Source organism: Eufriesea mexicana, unplaced genomic scaffold, assembly GCF_001483705.2.
Source record: "Eufriesea mexicana isolate 0111107269 unplaced genomic scaffold, ASM148370v2 scaffold37036, whole genome shotgun sequence".
Taxonomy (NCBI): Eukaryota; Metazoa; Arthropoda; class Insecta; order Hymenoptera; family Apidae; genus Eufriesea; species Eufriesea mexicana.
This window is the reverse complement of record NW_016943388.1, coordinates 32826-50894: the sequence shown is the minus strand read 5'-3', so window position 1 is coordinate 50894 and position 18069 is coordinate 32826.

Sequence of the window (18069 nt, the reverse complement as noted above, 5' to 3'; positions counted from 1 at the left end):
TTTAACGTATATTTCACATTAAATTTCCCACAGCCAGGTAAATTATCGTTTTTACATTTTTGATTAAACATTATATATTCGTTGTTATCGTTCTCGACACTTTTGTGTTAATATTAGTAACAAGAATGTGCTTCTAATTCTCAAGAATGGATTATGTATCAATTACTCGTTTTCCCAATTTTTATTTTCAATCTATTAACTTAATTCATTTCAAAAATAGCAAATATTTCACATCGATATTCATATGCTTTTCATAAATTTCCGTTCCTCGTTTCTTATTACCGACAATGAGACACAGTCGAAAATATTAGGAATAATATAAAAATCTGTTACCTTATAACATTCCTTGCATTTTGTTTAAGTGCCTTACTTATCGGTAATGTTACGAAGAAGCTATTTATCCACGAATGAAAAACCTGGACGATATTGATCAAATCGATGCAAAATTACTTCATTTGATAGAGTGATTAAACTCGAATGAAAAAATGTTAATCGATCGATTTTTCGAATTGCAAAGAAATCTTCCGTTAACGTCGAGTGCCTGTAACACAGGTACCTGAGTTGCTGTACATGTTATTGGATTGCGGTAGATACTGCACCTCAATTATTTACACTCTACAACGAAGCTACTCTCGACTCCTATCAACTGTTCTCGGTAATAGGGCCACTGATTTACTGATCCGTCTATCGGCAAGTCCGGCTGAAATTAGTTCGTGCATATCGGTAAAAGCACTGTACGGAAATCCAAGGTATTTACCGAGCCAAACGCGATAGTTCCACGTTGTACCTGTATTGCTCTGATTCAATCATTCCTTCTTCCCAATTTTAACCATTGTTGCCGATTGAAATAAAATATACACGCGATACAATGAACATAACATATGCAAATCTGTTATTTAAATAAATTTTTTTGGATACCATGAACGAATACCTGACTCTTGAACTTAACTCCAATTGTATGCGTGTTATTTCGAAACATTTTTCTGGCAGAATAGAAATGAACAGTATACGCATTAAAATTTTTAAAAAATCCAATATTTGTACTACTCTAAGCATTTTATTATAATGAACTATATATAAATAGCATATTTCTTCGTTACTTTGGTAATGAAATTATATGCATCAAGTGTTGTTATAGATGTAATAATTTCTGGAACATAAATAAATTATCAAAAGATATATTGATGTCCAAAAATTTCACTATCATCATATATCTGTAATACTAGATCAAACATAATCTCCCAAATACTAGAAGTCTTATCGTAATAAATAATCAATACTTGACGGTATTAAACAATTACATTTATTATGTTCAAAAAATAAATAGTATTCGTTAAATCGAAAGTAGAAATCAATGTAGTAGTTCAAAAAATTTTTGCAAATATGTCAGAACCTAAGGCAATCAGAATGGGAATTGTTCAAATCAAATAAAAGTTGTTCAGAATTTTCTTATTTATAAATTTTTTATAAAAAAGTCATCGGCGCTGCACATTGTCTTCTGGCGAGAGAAATCCCTTCGTTAGAGTTCTTCTAGGAAAACATCATCCAAGTTCAAGGACAACAGTCACAGATGGGGATGCTTAGACGACAAGCTGGGGTGTCTGGACCGGAACTCAGCCGAGGAGGCTACCGACACGTGAAGACGAGGCTTTAAAGCTTTATTAAATTATCTATTTTCCCATGGTTTACACTGCTGGTGCCAGATAAGGACTGACTTCTTAACCGCGTATGCCGCGCGTAACCAAAAGGCCCAAGACAAAGAAATCATTTACCGGCTTATCTGTGTTTCGGCACCTCAAAGAAGTGAAACATAGGCGTACCCTCTTTATCTCACAGACACGCCCTATAAAACAGCGAGGGATGCGTTTTTGGGGCACTAGCCTACCAGTGTACCAAGGAAATAAAACAGTTACCAAGCCGCAAAGTGCCTACTTTTTAACCACTTGCGCTAGAAAGACGTGCCGCGCACGTCGAAATGCTTTTGTTCCAAAATCGCCAGCGACGTGTACATCACGTCGATAGACATTTATCGCAGAAATAAAAATGACGTGGACTGCATGTCGGCTAATAACGAGATCGTTCATTTCTCGAGCTACATTTGCAGAGTGCACGGCGTCGCATAGTGTCATCGATATCTTGGAAATATTTCAGAATCGATACAGTATCTCGCGGCGCCAATGTGACATCTTACGCGTGTTATACTGTAGCGCGCGGCACCGCAACCGTGAGTTTATTGGTAGCGCAAGTGATTAAAATCTCCTACGGATTGGTACACGAGGTCTAATTTTATAGCCATCGCGATCATTGGGTCGCGTACATCACTTGACTGTATTTTATGGGTATACTTGAAAGATAAAGTGTTAAAATTCGCATCCTGTTACTAGTGTTTCAACTTCGTATTCGTTTAGAAATATCGGAAATTACAGAAAGACATGACAAAAATGTCAAGTTACAGAAAAGAATGAAAAAATGTTTAAACTGCAATGGAAGATCCTTTAAATATTTGTGTAGTACGAGTACCCCATGACAAAATAGTTTATCAAACTTTAAAGCGTTGTAACTCATGAACTAAGTAGTAAGTTTAAGACGTATGCATCTTAATGTTCTTTGCAGGATTAACGAACTGCATTGAATGATCCATTTAAGAAAACGATGTAGTTACATTTGTTAAGTGCATCAATGCATAGAAATTAATAAAATTACATTCAACATTACGCAACATTGCATTTAGTGCCGTTTGATTTTGTCTTATGACACTTTATTTACCTTCAAACGTTTTAAAAATTTAGCTTGTCTCCTTTGTTTGGGACACCCTGTATAATAAGGAAGAAGTATTAGGACTATATACGATATTTACGGTACATTTATTAGAAATATGAAGCATGGTGACGCTAGTGTACTTAATGGAATATAATTTTAAGGCTATCATAGCAACGACAGATGAATCAACATCATATGGAAACTATTTATCCTTTAATTAACACTTTCGACTGATATACCGATTTCGAATATTTTTATAGCCTACCTATTGCACATATTTGTAATAAACATATTGTAAATACTGTATACTTCGTTGAATTATTTTCCAATTTTACTGATATAATCTTGGGACTTTTCTTGTAGTATGTATATCGATTCAAACACATCAATTTAATGTACGTAATTCATGTGTTAAAAGGGGAAAATATGAGCATAAGAATACTATTGAAATTATGGGTTTTAATAGCAAAATAACTACGATTTATATATACATATTCTGTATTGAAGTCTTTTATTACTCAAGGGAGGTATATATTTCTTTTAGTGCTTCTTTTGAGAGACTAGGGCTAGGTCCTTTTAGTGACTGTTTGCAAAAATAACAAAATAAACTCAAATTAAATACATATACACAGATAGTTTTATTATAATTATGATAAATATTCATAATTTTTTATAATAAATCAAAATACCAAGGAAATTGATTATTTAAATATAAGAATTAAACTAAGTGATCAAATAATTAATACATATACGTACATCATGTTTTTCATCACTAATACATTTATCAATACCATTATATTTTAGAACGTTATTTGAATTACACAAAAGTATTTTCTTAGATGTTTGTTTAAATTCATTTATAGAGGACTTTGATCTCACAGAAAAAGTTGCAAGTGTTTTCATTGTTTCATTTAAACTTGTTTTTGTACTACATAAACCGGTCCTATCAAAAATTTATGTATTTTTGTTTAGTATATTTACTTTCTACATACTTTATATAAATTACAAATATAAAAATTATATATAATAATTATAAATTATAAATTCTTAAATGTACATATATTTATTTTAATAAGGTATATTAATTTTATATTTTTTTATGAAATGTAAAAAATTACTAAAAGTAAAATAAAAAGAATTAAAATATTATACAAAATATTAAATTATTTAAAAGTTATATTAATACATGCATATAAATTAAAAGTATAAAAATAATTAAAATAAAATATCTTAGTTACATGTCTCCCTGGTGATAACCGGGTTGTTGCTCATCCAGCAATTTTATGTCTGCGAAATTTTTCTGTATTATCCATACTTTTAGAGGCATTTACATATTTCTAGATAAATCATACATACTGTATATATATAAATTTATACATATATGTATATGTATGTAATATAATACAAATGTATATAATTTACGCTATATATAATTGGAAATTTACGTATATACATTTAATTATAAAAATAAACAATTATTATTTACAATATATTTATCAGCTGAAATAATTACTTATATCTTCTACGGGCTTCAAGCATGTTGTACCTTTGCTGTGTTTATTTTACCAGCCTGAATTGATTTCAAAAAACGATAGACTCTCGATCAGACTGTTTCCGGGAATTGACAGCAACACATGAATTTGTAAAACCTTTTTAACTAGTACGATACTCATAAAGCATCAGTTTCTATTAATCTTTCTTTTACCAAAAATTGTAAAAAACTAGATAGTTAAAAGAATGAGTATAGTGAATGATTATAATGACAATTAATAGTGAAATTAACGTTTACGTAAAAATTGTTAAAATTTAATTCTATTATCTATTAATCTGATATAAAAATCTTTTATCTAATAAAATTCAAATTCGCAAAGTCCAAATACTATAAAACGAAAACACAAAATACTTAAATTTAATGGTTATATTTCCGCAATCATAGAAGACAAAAATTTCCGTGTTCGTAATGGACAAAACGGAAATAAATTTGTAATTTTTGTATACGATGAAATGAAAAAAGAATAACAAAGGGCAGAAAGAAATTGTTATTTAACACGTTAAGTGCCTAGCCCGTTTTGCTTGCTGTTCCGTTCAAACCCAGTTCAGGCTCATTGTCAGACTCGACAGTTAAGTGGACCACCGGCAGCGGGCAAAGTGTTCATAAAACTCGTAGATACTGTACCAATTGTTATAACAGGAATTCCCAAACGTAAGATCCAAAGATGGCGAAGAATTTAACCCCTTGGCTACTGTGTGCGCGTATACGCGCTCAGAAATGCTTTTGTGACATGGAAGGCGCATATAAGTGCTCAACACAGTTTGCTTTTGTGACACGGAGGGCGCATATAAGCACTCAACACAGTTTGCTTTTCTGACACGGAGGGTGCATCTCTACCCAAAATTTTGCCGTTCTCGGCGGACATTGTAAATGAATTCCGACCCTTGTGGTACGACCGGTGCGTTTCAAAGTCTGCCGTAGTCAAAGGGTTAACACTAAAAGCTAGCACCTTTTGGTCCTAGTCTGGGCCAGTCCCAGAGAACTGGCCGGACCCCGGAACTGAAAGTCTAGCGCCGGTCTGGCACTTAACGTGTTAACATTAGAAATGTTTGCTTTTATGAAGTTTCAGCTTGCAAACAAATGTTATAAACAAATCTTTTTAAACATGACATGTGTCTTTTGTTACAGGTATATTCACGGTAATGTGTTACAATGTGCTGTGCGACAAGTATGCAACGCGACAAATGTACGGTTATTGTCCAAGTTGGGCGCTCGATTGGGAGTACCGGAGAAAAGGGATCCTCGACGAGATTCGACATTACGCCGCGGATATTATTAGCTTGCAGGAGGTCGAAACGGACCAATTCTACAATTTCTTCCTGCCAGAGCTTAAGCACGACGGCTACGATGGAATCTTTTCTCCGAAATCTCGGGCGAAGACAATGGCAGAGAATGACCGTAAATACGTCGATGGCTGCGCTATATTTTATAGGACGGCTAAGTAAGTACACGATATATTTGAAAATCCACTTTGTCCATCTTACGATATTTCCCACGTACACGGACTGACGAAAATTCGGAACAGAATAACGTATAGTTATCGATTATTCGTGAATTCTGAGGTCTGATAGTGAAAATTATAATTCGGAGATCAAGTCCATTTGCCAATTTTATATACTCTCCATTCTGAGATGCATATAATGAAATAAAAAATGGAGTGAAGAGATAAAATCTTATACAGGTAGCCCTCCTATAACACGGTAGATAGGTTCCTAGAAAATTCCATGTTTTGTGAAACCGTGTTGTATGAGATCCAGAGCCAGTACAAAAGGGGGGGTTATGTTCCGAGAACTTACTAAAAACAAATTTCTTTTCTAATTCTACATAAACAACTCAATTTTTATTAAAAATATAAATGTATGTGCAACACAAAACAAAAAAGAAACAAAAATATTATTTTAATTTAACGCAACTTTAATTTAATAAATTTCCTCATCGTCACTGCTCATGTAGAAGTACAGTGTTGTACAAAGGTTCTTGCAATTTTCTTATCGTATTTTCTTAGAGCGAAACCGTGTTATAGAACGCCGTGTTGTAGGAGGGTTCCCGCAATTTATGAATCGTGTTATAGTGAAACCGTGTTATAGGATGCCGCGTTGTAGGAGGGCTACCTGTACATTTATAAACAATACATTTTTCTTTTCAATAACCTGCATGAAGTTTATTTTTAATTTTAATTTGTATTTCTCGGAAAATAAAGAGTGTAAAATTTGTAAATCGTTATTTTCTTTCTTAATTCTTGTTAGTAAGTGTACAAGATCATCGATACCGGTATATATCCAAGTATTTCTTCGTGAATTAACTGATATTATTTCATACTGTCTTAGACAGCCATGTGTGTATCGAAACAAAAGAGTTAAAAGCAAGGAAACACGATTAGAAATAAAAATTAGTTGACTTCACGAAATAAAATATATATTTTTAATTTACCTTAAATACAAAGCGTTTAGCATTCATCGAGTCCCTTGGCATCAGAATTTGAAAAATTTTTGGATTAAAATAAATTACTTAGCCTGTCAACGGTTACAATGTCTCCCCTAAAATTATAAAACTTTTGTCTAAAATTATTTTTCCGTATCTTCCGTATTTTTTGAGATGTTTGCCCTAAAATATATTAAAATTCCACATCCTGTATACAGTCTATCGCTGAGAATACAAGCGGACATCAAGTAATTGCTCATTAAAAGGATATGGAAAGTGTATAGGGATAATTATCTTTCTTTTGGAGCTTAGCTCTCGAGAAAATTGAATTTTAAAACCCATCTTGTACGTCCAGCAATGAATAACGCTTATCGCGTTTGTGAACTACGTGTATGAAGCATTTGCAAATTATCGAATCGTTACTAAGAATATTTTATATCTCGTATATATGACAAGAAAGTCAATATTGGTTTGACGTATATTTTCCAAGCAAAAATAAACGTTAAAATGAATTAAGTTACTTTTAGGTTTAATTTCGTTATACTGTAAAAGTATCTGAAATCTCCATCTCCTTGTCCCAAAATCTTTTGCAAGAAATTCCAAATACATTATCTTATCCATCATTTTTACGTATAATAATGCATAATTTACGCAAATTCTTTCTGTCGTCTTTTCGTAATTAAAACTCACACGGTATTTCGAGTATCATTTACAGTTTTGTTATATTCAACTAGAATTATTTATTTTCGTACAAACAAAAATACAAGAATTATTGCTTCGCTATAATTTGTTCGTCTTTGTCACATGTTCGACTGATGGAATAACTTTGTGGCTCACCGTGCCTTTGCGAAATCTCGTTATTCTCACTATCAGTACCTATAACAGGCCTGTCCACTACCCGGAACATGTACCCAGGTGTTTCCCCTACCGTAATTCCGCCATGATGAAACGAGGACACCGATCGTGCGTTTATGCAGAGATCGGCAAACGCTTGATCAATTAACGACGCTTTCTGCCAACATGATGTTGATCACTTTCTTCGTGTTCTGGATCTCGTAATAGACGGCTCGCAAATTAACCTGCAGTTATTCGTTAATAAATGTTAACCAAGTTTATTCACTGACTGTAATAGCTTATAGAAAATATTGTTACGAGATCATATCCACCCGGTATTCGACCAAGAAGAGCAGATCGTAACTTCAGTGCAGAACAATCCAGCACCTTCTAGAATGTTCGGTTCAAATAACAATCGGCTATTGACTATAAAAGGAACGTCTTCCATCGAAGTTCAGAGAGTGCTGTCAACCTTTTCAGTAGGGAAAATCTATTCTGACGTTCTAGAATTCTTCGGCAATCCAGCGATCGAACTTCAAGAATAAGAATTATACTCGCGAATTGTAACAATATTTATAAATCACGCTATCTTTCATGTCAGTGTCCTCGCACCTTTGGGCCTTCTACGGGGTGATTCGCCCGTTAGTGGGCTGAAAGGCAGTACCGCTGCCTCGCAGGTTAACGTTGTATTAGAGGTCCTATGTCCTTGCACGGTTATCTGACGAATGTGTATAGAGATGTGTATAGGGAAAGATTTACGAGGATCTTTCTATATTGAGACGCTACTGTGTCATTGATTTTTTGGTTAAATGCGAATATACAAGTAGACCTATTTAAATATATTGTATCATAATAACCCTTTATCTTATATTTATATTTCATATCTAGAAAATTGATTAGCCTACCTTTTACAACAAAGTTATAAATATAGTATTATGAAAAAAATTAAAATGTAACAGACGAAGAATATTTTGAAGTTTTAATTATAGAGATTACTATTATATTAAAGCAGTGTAAATTCATTTTCAAGTGTCATTTTTATGTACACACAGAGTACAATATAAATTAAAATGATTCTATTATAAACATTAATACTATACGTTTGATGCTTTTAAATCGATTAAAAATTATTAATATTAAATAATTTAGACAATAATAACGTAATTTTAATAATATAATTTGAAAGTGTATATTTATTCTCATAACTCATGATGGTATAAGAATTTATATGAAACCTGTATGGAAATGTAGAAACGTATAGAAACTTATATTAAACTTATATTCAACTTCTCGAATATAATATCTGTTTCGCAAAACTACAAATTGCTTTGCATGAAATTATACAAACTTTATGTGGGAGACTGTGGTCTAGCATAAGTCTCCTTTTTCTTAAAAAATTGTATTCCTTTTAAGCAAGTTATATTTAGTGGCATGTAACTCTAATTTTTACTTCCCAAAGTACATGAAGTTTCATGCTATATTATTTATCGTGTGATAGAGTATAATAATTTAATTCTTTAGTGTTATTTTATATACCTCTCATATGAATATATATAGGATGTAAATATACAGACATTATGTCCAAATCGTTAAACTCTTTCTTTCGAAATGTGCATGTGAATAATTACATACAAGAAAAGACCTTATGCATTGAATTTAAATTACCAATATTTACAGTGGTGATCAGACTTACTGGTGATTTACCGATGATCAGCTACATTCTTGCAATATCGTCATCTTTTCCACCTATTTTTATACAAATTTTAGAAACAGTACTGCTTAAAAGTATTGGAATTCCATGAGAAAGTATCTTTCTATTAAACTTTTTAATTGAAAAAATACAAATTCATATCTAAGCTACTATATATGTATTATATTTTTATATATATCCGAAAAAATGATAAAATAATCATATAATATTATAACATTTCTTTAAAATTGTCTGCTCAAACTATTTTTTGTTTCTTTTGTCTCTTCTTCTGAATAAGAATATTTTTTAAAATCATGAAAACTAGCTGTCTAATGAAAAAATGCAATATTATCATGTTTATGCCGCAATAAAATAATATTTAAAGAGAAAATCGCGTAATCTGTGAAGCACCTTAAGATGTATCGATACAACGAAAAAACAATAAAATATTATTGTTTGCGTGTATAATAGCCAAATACGACTATACGATAGGAAAAGATATTTATTTTATTATTAAAGACATAATATAGATTTATTATTAAATATAGTGAATTTGTTTCTCTTTCCATAAATCAAAAATAATAAAAGTGATTAACAATTTTTTAGCGATAGTGAAAATAAATTTATAAAATAGTCTGTAGTATACTTTATATTATAATCAAGCTTTATTGTTAAAATGCAAACATTTTTAAGATTTGTTAGACTTTTGCTAGATGAACAAGTTCAAACATTAAAAATATACGTGAATTAACGTTCCTGTTAAAATTTACCGAGAACATATTAAAATAAAACGAAAAATAAGAGTATAAATAAAACTTCCCAATGAAAAAATTAAATAACCGTTCTTTGACAATTTTCTCCTGTATTCAGTAATGTTCATTACTGTACCTACTGTGTGAACTTGTTAAGAATAATTGGATTTATGTATCATTTTTAAGGAGAAAATGTTTCCGATCCATTGTTCCTTTTTGTCCTTTCGATAAGTAGATTACGATCTAACGATACAAAATTTTGACCTTGAAAAAACCAGTCAATAACAATTTTACATGTTATTTTTTAAAGAGATCTTCACTGACCCAAAGGTGTAGAATCGAACTGTGATAGCTCTTACAAATAATTTGGGTACACCTTGTACATATAACTTCTGCTTGGCCATAGTTTCTCAAATATACGTTAAAAAATTTCAGTACTATTGTATTGAATTCTATATATGAGTCGTTCACTGCTCAAATTGATTAACTCCACTTTTTGAAAAATCTTAAATTTAAGTGTCAAAGCACTTGGTATAGTAATAACTTTTTATATTTATAATAACTTTTCCTGATAATGAAGATTAACACCTAAGATTAACACCGTTAAACGACAAAAATTTTTTGGCCATTGAATAATAAATAATTTATTTCAGAGGTCACTTTGATTAACTCCATACTCTGATGTAAATCGTTGCAATAATGCAACTCAAATGCACTAGCAAGCCATGAATGACAACGGCGAATTTTTTAGTGCCGTCTTATCAGAATTTAAGTAAAATTTAGTAAAATTTAAATTTATTACTTTTTTCACTTGCCAAATCGATTAACTCTTGCAGTAACATAAAAATGGTAACATTACTAACGATTACCTTTTGGCTATTTCTTCTTCTAAATTTTATACACCGTTCAATGAAAGTTACATTTGTATTTATGCATTCTACGATATTTATTTCGATTTAAATTATAAAGGGAATTTTAAAACACAATATATATTATTTCATTGCATTTCTCAACTTTTTGTTTTATGGGGTTAATCAATTTGTGCAGTGAACGGCTCATATATGTGTATAACCGTCGGTACTTAGTATACGACTGCCCTTTGCTCACTTGATAGACGTTCTTCGTATTCTTCGGCCTATATAAATCAAAAAGACTAACCCTAATCCAAATAATTACCTGTAAATCTTGAAAACTCATCGAAATCGGAAATGCCAATACTATTTTCCAAATAATTACCTCGGAATGTTCTAAATAAAGCTGTTTGATTTACATATTCATTACGTAAGAGTAAAAGGAAGGAACGAAAAGTTGATAAATCCCAGGAGACATCAGAGCTGAAACGGCTACGGTGTAGTCAGCCTGCTTAATTATCTTCACTGGGAGTTCATAGAAGCCGTGGTAGAGCTCTAGTATCAGTGTAACGTAGGTCAGTACTAACTCTATGAAGCTCATTCTAAGTTTTGTAACCCAAGACAGAAAGCTACGGGAAGCGTGGTGGAAATATTAGATATCTGTGCTCGCATCTCAGGGGATAACAAGATACGAGACAGAAATGGTCTGGTGCACAAATGGGCTCTGTTAACGGCTAACGTGCAACGAAAGGTACTACATCCAGGGTAGACCATAAGAGCGCTATTTCTTTAAAGGCGAACGCAACCATTGCGTCTGTCAGCCACTTTATACACTTAATTCACCGCTCGGCCGCAAAATCTCCACGCGTAATGAACGCGATGCCAATGCTGGACTAACAACCTAATCTTGGCAAGGACAAAAGACCACCGTTATTTAACGAGTTCATACTTCCTTCCACGTGCAACAAGTTATTCCGTATTACCTCACGCGAGCTTACAATATTACAATGATGAGTAATGAGTTTTATTGTTTACTAACTTATTATCCGAGTTAATATTGCGTGGAAGTAGAAACAGGTTGGGTAGGTGCAAACAGCGGGTTAGTGCGGTTTGGTAACTGATAACTGATAATGGTAACAAAACCATTTATTTCATTAAGCAATAATAACATATAAAAAATACAATATACAAAATAATAATTATAGCAATAATAACACAATATAAAAAATAGTAAATTATATCTTTTAAATTGAAAAGTTAGTAATTTTGTATTGTATGGTAAATCTCAAAGCAGGGTTCAATACATAACGACAATTTACTTGTCATAAATCTTTTTTACACCAATGTACGCCAAATTAATTTTGTACATTTAATTAACAAAATAGTTTATTTTATTCACTATTCACAAATAAATATAATAAACTATAACTATGATATAACTGAAGAACTATTTGATAGTTAACAAAAGATGCGTGCTTATGGTTTGACAGTTAGAGCAAGAGTGCTTCGTGAAAAATGTTCATGCATACAAGTAGAAAACGGTGGGAGGAATTATTATTTTTCTAAAAATCCTATTGGTGCCTCTGAGAAAAGAAAGAAAAAATTTGGAAATTTCCTATGTATTCGTTACTCAGGTCTACGCGCCTGGCACAGGATTACCCTAATTAAGTCGTAAAGTACAAATTGATTGGTTAAATACTAAAATACAAGAAAAGTCATGTTTCGGCAATATTCTAAATTAATTGAAAACTAGTGCAAAATTATTATTTTATAAAACTATACAGCGTTCATAGCCCAGATTGAATGATTGTGCGAGAACCCATATATGCATTCATAGTGCTCAAAGGGTTAATGTTTTCTGGACGTGTAAAGAGTTATTCGATACATGCATCGAGGACATATTATATGAAATAATTTGATGTTTGACATTTTTACATTCCACAAGCAAATATACAACCACTTTGCATACTAAATATATAACCATCTAATTGTCTTACCAATTCATATATTTTGGTATAGGATCGAGTTTAGAGTTGTATTCCAAGAAAATGTGAAATCACGCTGTAATTTTTGCATAGTGTAAAATAAGTGTTAGAAATAGAAGGAACGTTTGAAATGATAGATTTACAATAAATTTTATATTTATTTGGGACTTTTTTATTCCAATGATATATAAAATTGCTTGTACACCCAATTCTGTTTTTACACGAACTTCTTTTACACGATTTTGATTTAACACGAATTAGGAAAAAATTTAATTCTCTTCTTACACGACTTATTTTGATTTAACACGATCGACCCAAATTTTTGGCCTAGCCAAAACACAAACACAACGATTAATTACCGAATTCGTTCTTAAATCCACTGAAACATCGGCACCACAGGAGGCTAGACCTAATTTTGTTCAAGAGATCACAGAAAGAATTTCACCAATGGAGCACGAAGACGATAACCAAGACATTTCTAGCGATGGCAGTAATATTGCAGTCTTACGCAAACGTATGCATTTATTGCCAGAAAGTGACAACGAATAAAATCTTTTTATGCGTAACTCATATTATCTTGCCTAATTTTTGTGTTCATGAATTAGTGACATGTTTTTTCCTTTTCAAATGATAATTTACTTTGTACGATACATGTGCAATCTTTATGAAATAAAATGTTTAAGATCCTAACATGAAAACTCATGGTTTATTGTATTATTTTTGCTGATTCCTTGGTACTGGAACCAATCTTCTATTTTTCCATAGATGCAGTATATTTTTTTACACCAATTTTTTTTACACGTATTCTTTGGGAACGTATCTATCGTGTAGAACAGAATTAGGTGTATAAATCTGTGGTTGTGTGGAAAAACGCTGTATGTCACATGTTCTTATTTTCGAGATATTGTCATTTAAAGTAATGAACGTCGATTCTCCTGATTATTATAGAATTTATTTTTATTAATTCTTTCTTGATGAATATATAAACCTATATACATTCTGCAACCTATTTTCAAACCTTCTTTGAAAGTGTGATCTTTTTCAAGTTTCTACTTTTGCAACAATATCAATACGCTTTTTCTGTGGCTATTCGATAACTGTGGATAATGTTGACTTTGCGTTGTTTAGGGATTCAAGGATGTAAGAGGGATGGTAACGCGTAATGGGGTCTCAGTGAAGAATATATTTCTCAACTATACGTGCTCCACATAACAGAGGGAGAGAAATTTGTGTTCTACATAGTATACGTGATACGCCTTACAAGTTTTTCGGTGAAAATCGTCTAGCTATCGTATCCAAAATGCGAAATTTCTTTCTCGCTGAATAAAACTGAATCTGGATAATTTCCTTAAGAATTTTCATGGGAACGATATAATAGCAAGAAAAATATTTTCTTCGATCACTACGTTATACAGAGTGTCTCATATTTTTTCGTATAAAGATTGCTAGCGTGTTCTATACATAAAAGTAAAAGCTAAATGACATAGAACAAAAGATTGATAAATACTTTAGAAAAAAATTGTAATAAAAACACGAATATGATAATGTCACAGCTTAATGTAAATTCAAATTAAATTCAATACAGAATTCGATACGTAATATTTATATCACCTGTTGATTGTTGATATAAAATGTTGTATTAAATTGTTTACTACTGTTTTGTTGTCTTCACACCTTATATTAAAAAACTGAACAAAAACAAAGCGAAATGAAATCTGTAATAAATTCGAAACACGATAATATTTCGTTAATACTACTTTAAATGAGACAGAATTAATAATTATTAAATGATCTTTGAGAAATATTGGTATTGATGAATAGCATGAGGTTAATTCTAGAAACAACTAGTCTAAACCAATATTGATATATTATCATTATATTATAATATAATATATATAATTAATAAACACAATTTCATTTCTCTCTCCATAAAACCTGTTTAAAAATAGCTACTCTACCTAACTCCTACTCTTGCACTTCAAAGTCAATAACACAGTCAGTCAATTTAATTGCTAGAAAAATATTTAGTCCTAGCATTGAAAAACAGAAATAAGTCAATTCTCGTACAGCAAATACACTATCTCAACATCAAGGCGTTGTCCAGTACTTGTACCAATTTAAATTTTAATTTAATTTTACTTAAATTTAAAACACAACCCACTATCTCCAAGAAACTTTACTTTCTTTGTGATTTGTTCGTCACTTGATCCTCTCAAATTAAGATCATCCTGGTGACATAGCAAAAACGTTAACCACAGATCCTAGTTTGAACTAAATTTAATTAGTCAAAATTAGTTTTAACTCTTTTCGAATGTTTACTGTATCAACTATATTGCGTATCTGCGAGGAATGAATATTTGAAAGAAAAGTAGTATAAATATTTTGTAAGTGTGGCATCATTTTACCAAATTCCAAAATTAATAGCAAATAAAAAGATGATATTTATACAGTGGTATCGGTATATACTATGTTATGTTAATCAAAGCAACTCTCGCATAATTTGTAAAAATCGTTAGATAAAATTGACGTTGAAAAATAATTCTGTATAGCACATCCTTCTAATCGATTTCTTATTTCTTCTCCCTCGACAGGTTTACGTTGATAAAAGAGCATTTAGTCGAATTTAATCAGCTGGCAATGGCGAACGCAGAAGGTTCTGACAACATGTTGAATCGAGTAATGCCAAAGGATAATATCGGATTGGCTGCCTTGCTTAGGACCAAGGAGGCTGCATGGGACAACGGTAAGTGATCTTATAAACCTAACTGTATGTACTTATGTCTTACTGCAGACGAATAACGTAGATGATTAAATTCTTCTCAAGTTATATAAGTTTAAGATACTGTAAAATAAAATAAAATTTCGAGTATGTCTCGAAAATCGTGCTACAACCGAATACGTAATAATGTAGGATACCATTTCCAAAGAAATCGCGAATCGGCCATTGCCAACAAAAACAAATTATAAACGGATCAATATTTTCTAGAAGTAAATGGAAAAATTATTTGGGGTAACAAAATTAAGTTGCAAGGTCCCTACGGGGAGGTGAAGCGTAAAGGAAAGCATAAAAGCAGGGCCCTTGACGGCCAAACCAGAGTCCTTAAAAATCAATTGTGACCAGCACAAGAATTGGAAATCGGTATTGGAAAGAGAGTTAAATTAGAATGCGTCTTTCTGTGTTTTCGTTTCGTTATCTTGGTGTTCTTTTCCTAAGTAAAATTAGTTTTATGAGTTTTGAGTTTGTGTTATTCTGTTCTTGTTGTTTTGTCAATTTTTGGTGTCTCAAAACCAGTTTTCGCCATCCTACAATAATAATATATCAAAAAATAAATCGGAAAGAAAGAATAACATTTGTTCACTTAAGACTTCGTTTCTGACAAATATAAATTAAAAAATGTTAAAATAGTGCTATAACCGATTACGTAATAATAGTACATAAAAAAATAAGTGGAAAAGAAAGAATAACATTTTTTCACTTAAGACTTCGTTTCTAAGAAAAATAAATTTGAAAATTTGTCAGATACTCGTGTATTAACTATAAGTTAATAAGTTTCAACTTTTATTTCTGCTCGACTTCGTATTATTAAACTTGGACGATATCGCGGTTTATTTCCTGTTATTGCTATTATCTTATTTTTGCGATGTCGGTTTCTATTACTGTTTCCGATTTGGATACAAATAGTAGTATAAATCGACAGCAAAAATGATAGCAGAAATGACAGGAAACGGATAGTAACCTTATCTCCGTTTATAAGTACAAATATGAATAGAAACAGGAATCTGACAAATCGAAACTGACAGTTAGTAACAAATACTTGATTTTCAAACGTATTTTTCTCAAAAATCTTTAAACAAAAAAATATTATTCTCTTTTTTCGACTTATTTTTACTTATATTATTTCATCAGTTGAACCACGATTTTTGGGTCACCCTATACAACAAATCATGACGCTATAATCATTACATTCGAATTTAATTAAAATCCTGTACAGACTTGTAAAAACAAATAAGTGCACATAGACCGTTCACAAATAATACATTTTATGAATAGATATATGATTATCAATAAGGTTATAGATGAATATAGATAAATATCGATAAATATCGAAATGTTATCCATGATTCAATACATCGATATGTCATCGTTAAGAAGAATAAAAACATTTGATTTTTCTGTATTTTTGAAATAGGGTTTTCTGCGAGAAAACCAAAAGAACTATGCTCTAATTTATTTTCAGTTATTAGATTGTACTTACAAATTGAAATAAATTTAGTCTAGTACGTGTAGTCAGGGCCGGCACGAGGCAGGTTCAGCGCGTTCACCGGAACCCGGCCCCGCGTTTCGAAAGACCCCGTGGTCTACGAAAACTCATCGGACATTTTGCAAGACCCCCTGTATAATAGATTGAATATTCGGATGTGTGTAGAAAATACAATCGCATAATCCATTAATCGATTATGGATTAATTGGATTAATTGGATATGGACAGCTTGCTGTACACTGACATCAGTGCAAGATTTTCTCTCCCATCTTTGCATTGAAATATTTCGTTGCAGCGCGTTCTAAACGTTGACATTAAACGTTCACATCAAAGGTTGATTCGACTGCAACACGGGTGCGGAAGATATTAGGTGTTAAGGAAATCACCCAATTAGAAAACACCGATTTTAATTAACTTTTTAGAGAATAATGGTACCATACTATTTACCGATACCATATCGAATTTAAATGTATATTCTCACTCCGCAAAATTTTTTAACCTGGCCCCGCAAAACGTCACGCCGGCCCTGCGTGTAGTACTACATGTAATACATAGAGACACTTTATCATGATGTATTAATACGCATAAAAAATTTCAAAATTAGTCTGTACCATTATTCTTGATAAATTAAAGACACGTATGAGTAAAAGAAATAAAATCGGATACTGATTTGAGAAACAAAATATAAACTCTAAAAAATGACTTTCATTGCACGAAACTATAATATACTCACATAATGCTTCATAAAATTGAAAAACAATGAACAGACGAAACGTACCTGAATCATATGACAGAAATGAAATATGCAGAAATGAACATACTGAAATCATTCTAACACTCTTTTCCTCTTTGAGTATTAAGTTATTCGAAGAATTAAACCTGATCTTTCTTATATTCATTTGATTGAATGAAAGTTAGTGTTAATATTCGAAAAACAAAAAATTTGAAACCAGTCATTTTGA